Source organism: Etheostoma spectabile, chromosome 15 (genome assembly GCF_008692095.1).
Source record: "Etheostoma spectabile isolate EspeVRDwgs_2016 chromosome 15, UIUC_Espe_1.0, whole genome shotgun sequence".
Taxonomy (NCBI): Eukaryota; Metazoa; Chordata; class Actinopteri; order Perciformes; family Percidae; genus Etheostoma; species Etheostoma spectabile.
In genome coordinates, this window is record NC_045747.1 from 7,357,392 (window position 1) to 7,362,986 (window position 5,595).

Sequence of the window (5,595 nt, forward strand, 5' to 3'; positions counted from 1 at the left end):
TTTTTTGGGTATGCTAATAAATAGCATAATGGTGGTTACATCCATCATTGGTTAATAATCATGATAACGCATGTTACCCATGGTCATATTTGTTACCTAAGTCCTTCAATTAGAAAATGTATGTATATAATCATAATACCTAACATACTGTATATTCATTTGAAATGTTTAAAATGGCAATTATTTGCAATTTTTGGTGATATATCCACAGTCTTAGATTTAGGGCTTGTGCAGCCCAAGAAAATTAGGAAACAGGTACTTTTGCAAACTATAGGGTCTGAAAACATAATTTCTATATGAAATGTTCCAAACACTTTATTTTGCTACATATGGCACTTATGTAGGGAAATATACCTGAATTGTTCTTTTTAAAAATGTTTCCTTATTGTGTTTATAAATAATTTAATCTGGAAGACATCACGTTTTCCTCAAAATGTATTTTCTGTTGAAAATTAGCAGTTTATATAATGTGAGGCATTTCGAAAGCATATTATACGGATGTCAAGTTAAAAGCACTGTACGTATATATATCTGCGGTCTATTCTTTATATTAATGAATATGTGTACTTATATTCTTTACTAGCATGTATGCTTTTGTGTTTTGGAGAAATTATTTGTTAGCTATTAGTAGTCCCTTAAATGTTCCTCACTGGTTTTTCTTTGTGTGCCTTGTTATGTTACCAAACGCTCAAATATATGTTTTTCATTTATGCACTAGAGTCTACCGTGTACTCGTCCACAGTTGAGTGCAACTCCTTTAGGCATTGTAAATATAATAAGCACACAAAGAGACATTTTTCCAGCCCAATTCCCACAGCAGCAGCAGAGAGTGCACTGACTCGGGTCATGTCACCAATCACATCCTACATTTAAATGCAGCCAGTTAGATACAAAGCTCCACAGCTCACCAGTCTGTCCTCAGCACCTCCTGGCAATTAGGACTACAAGTGTGAGGAAACACATGACAGACTTGAGACTCTGTGCTACTAATAGGGTACTACCACCAGCTGGGTTCATAGCATCTAAAGCAAAATGCACTTTAAGTGTCATCTTTGCATTTGTCCTCTCTCTTTTTCTCTTCCATACACAGATCCAGAACCATTTTATAAAATCACTGACTAAATCCTCAAATTACCTTCTTTTGCACAGATTGGAGTAGAGGTCAAAAATGCCTGACTCTTCTGTAGGAAGTAATCAAATGGGTGATATGTCAGAACAAGTCAATCAAAATGTGAGAAAGCTTAAAACTGTAATGACAAGAATATACTGTGGGTCAATATCTTTTAGTTTTACTCTCCAAGGTGTTATTATATAAACATCTTGGTTTTTACTTTAGTACATCAAGGTCTCAACAAGCACTTGGTCCATGTCTGTAAAAGACAGGCTGTATGGATATTGTCTCATTTAACAAAAACACTAAAGTAGCACACTTGTCATCCTGAGTGATGAATAATTTACAGTACACGTACCAGTTTAGAATCTGTCAAAGAGGTATAGCCCCAAGCAAAGCTGGTTTCAAACCTTTGTCAGCCCCTGGGTGTTTAATCATAGTTCCCAGAAGATGAACTCAACTTACTTTGTTTATCCCCTGACTTGTCATCTACTGCCACCATAAGGTTAGCATTTATAGCTGAAATGTCTTGAAACTATTAGATTGCCATATTTTTTTACTGACATTCATGGTTTCCAGAGTATGAACCCTTGGTCAACTGCTGACTTCTCCTGTACTGGTTTCTGGTTCCTTGCCATGACATTTGCCAAACAGACCTTCATGTTTCCCTCCAGAATGAATAATAACTTTGTTGATTTTCTGATTTTTAATCTAGCGACATCACCAGGTCAACATTTTAATTTGTCCAATACTTAGATTTTTTACCAAATTCCTGCAAAACTAATGCCATTGCCATCAGCCTCAGCTTACTTTATGTTTAAAGCTAATACTGTGTTTACACTGCAAAGCAAATTTCCACTTCCCACAAATGGCTACAATCATTTATATATATTCAATGCCACATGCAATACACATTGCCTCCAGCGAATTTGCACCTACTCGCATCTTTGCATTGACTTTGTATGTAATTACGCCGTGGGAAAAAAACACAGCATGATGATCAAATGTTAGCATGATAAGATGGAATACTCAGATGTTGTCGATGGTGATCATTATACCTGCTAAGTATCAGCATGTCGAATATTCAATTTTCAATTCAATTTTATTTATAGTATCAATTCATAACAAGAGTTATCTCAAGACACTTTACAGATAGAGTAAGTCTAGACCACACTCCAGAATTTACAAGGACCCAACAGTTCTAGTAGTTTCCTCCAGAGCAAGCAACAGTGTGACAGTGGCAAGGAAAAACTTCCTTTTAGGCAGAAACCTCGGTCAGACCCAGTCTCTTGGTAGGCGGCGTCTGACGGGCCGGTTGGGGTTAGTGGAAATAACAAATATGGTATATAAGTATATGGTAGCATGCAGCCCCACAGAGCCGTAGTCTTGTTATTTTCCCCGACGTGCTTGGCTGAAAGTTTTCAGGTCAGACGTACATACTTGAGCTTTCTATCGGTTTCTGTGTATTACAGTATATAACAGCATGTGCCCTTTAAGCAGTGCTTATTGCATATGTCAGTAATGACAGTCATCAGAATGCAATGCGGAAGAAAGGCAGTGGGTTATTTATGTCTCTAAGTGGTGTACTTGCGAGTTGATCTGGCAGAAGCTGACTTGTTCTGACAACATCTTAATATGGCAACACTTAGACATCAGGGAATGGACTGACCGTGTACCAACAGGACAGTGCTGCCAGCAAGAACTCCAACTCTCTTTTATTGTCTACCCTCTTTTATTCCTCCCAGGCTCTCTTTTTATTTCTAAGATTGCTATTTTCTACATCTCTATCTGGTTCATAATTGTCTTTATTATTTTTGTGTGATGCGTATGCACTTCTATATAATAAAATGTACAGTATGTACAAGAGGTTTTGAACAATAATGCATACTAGAGATGCACCAATTTATTTGGCAGAACATAAATATCTGCTTTTATTTGCCTAGTTGATGCCATCGGTCTATGGGCAAATAAGATGGCATTCACATATGGCAGTGGCCGTTGTTTATTTTATTTTTTTCAGTTGGATTCGGACAACAGTACGCAAGCAAATTTGCTGCTTCTACAGCTGCTGATTTGGAGAAGAAGCCATTTGATAAAAGCAGTGTCACACTTCAAAGATAACAAATTATTGTATTGCTTTTGTAATGGCTTTTAGACACATAATTTATGTTTAACAATGTTTTTCTTAGGCTATGTAGCCTAAATATTGAAAGATTTGTGTTACCTACTCAATGACAATAATATCATTGAGTAGGTAATGTCACTTGTACAGCGGGCTAAAAAGGCTTTTGAAGCAGTAATTTTAATGTGAAATAAGGATATATTAAAGTTTGTTTCATACATTTGTGTGATTGAATTTGTCCATGGCCAAATATAGCCTAATGAATAGATATGTCTAATATTACCCGTTTAACTGTTTACAGACAATATTAATTATAAACCATTAATCAGTTAATTAGTCAGACTTGTCTCTAAGCCCCGCCCCCACTGTTGCCATGAGAAACTCGGACAAACAAATCAGACTTGATCCAAAAAACATGAAAAATTACAGCTGACAGAATATCAAAGCAGGCTTTGGAGACGTTTTGGGCGATAAAGGATTTCATTTCATCCAGAAGCTATGGAGGGGTATATTCAAAACTTTGTGTGATAGAATGCGACAAGCTTAAACTGGAGGCGAGAATATACAGATCACAGTGCACAAGGGAAAAACCTCATCTGACATACGTTGATTGTTCATACAGTATTGTTTGTGCACAGCAGGGTAAGATCAAATTATTTACTTTTGAAATGTAGTAATGTGTTGTGAATGATATTAGTCTGGCTCTGTCCCCACATTTAGCTAACTAGCTAGTGGAAGATTGAGACTGAGAAATTTTAGGCTATGTTAACATTCAATGTGGTGTAACATTTTCATCGTTATTGGAATTAAACAGGGAACACATTGTTGGCTTAGTACATTATGTTGAGCTGTTGCAAGCCAGATGAACAACTGACCTGGTCTTCCCCGGCAGTTGACCAAGAGGCAGACAAATTCAAAGCAAACCCATTACATTGGTAGTTGTTGCAAAGGCGAAAGCAAACAGAAAAAGAAAGCCAGTCACTTGTTCTTATACTCCAAACTGGTAAGGAAGGTAAGGCACAAAGTAAATAAGGTGCATTTAATGACTGAATGAATAATGTGTTGTGATGTTTGTCATGTCAGAGCCTTATCAGACAGAGCTTATTTTCATTGTTGTTTTTTAGGAGAGAGACCAGAGATGTATACAACCTTTTAAAAATAATGACCGGGACACCAGTAAGCTTTACGGTCAATCACACAGCTGCGAAGGTAACTGAACAGGGAAAGGAACACCCAGTTAGATGTGGTTTAAGCTACCAGGTAGGTAAATAATAAATTCTGAGGAACTTAGGTTGGACATTTTCTAGAAAACAAGAATCCTAAATGAAGTACTGTGTGCGGTTTTTGTGAGCAAATATACAAGCAATGTAGATAAAAAGATCATTTTATATCATCAGCAAGATGTTAGACAGCACATGACCAATTAAAACATTGTGCTGCAAGCAATCAATCAAAAAGTCAACCAATCAATCCAACGTATTGTTGTCGTTTCCCACTTTTTTATTTAATTGAATTTTTTATTTTTTTTATGTAGGGCTGGCAATTGGAAAGCATGCTCACAACAAACCAAATTGATTAATATTGCCCAGTCTAACGTTGGGTACCCTCCCTGATACAATTTTAAATTTCTTTATTTTGGCTATTGCCCATTTCACATGTACTCTGTGAACTGCTATCTATGTGGCTGATGTTTGTTTGGCTGTGCGAAAGGGGGTATGTTTACTTCAAGGACAATCTTTTGTAACTTACTAACTCAATGAGGAACCCTTTATCCACCATTGCACCATCTCCCACATTTAGATATTTATATTTTAGGAACGTGCTCCTTGATTCAAAATGTTGCTACTCTTTACAATCTCCTTGTTAGACAAGAATCCAGTGAAAAGGGTAGATGCGAACATCATAGCACCACATGGATCACACGCAACTAATGCTTTCAAAGTTTTTGTGGATTTATAATTAAAAAAACTTTGGCTTTGCAGCACCAGTGAACTTGGCTTCTGGATTTTAATTTCAGTGCAGTCAAGTATTGCGAGACATTTGGGATATTCTTCTCTATATTTGTCTGGCATCTGAGAAATGATGTCTCTGGGTGGCCATGTTGGGCGTTCTCCCATTACTATACATGTAATCAACCCAGGAGTTGAAAAGTGTACCTACACTGCGTTCAGGTAGTTAGAATCTGAAAGTCTTTTAGGCCCATATTTTTGCGCAACTTCATTAGTACAAGTAGCAGTTGGTGACGTAAAGGCATTTCTTTAATGCTCTGATCATTCCTTTTGTAAATGAACGGGACTTTGGTTTGTGGGGATGTGCTTGTGGTTGGAACTTGTAATATAATAATAATAATACATTTTATTTA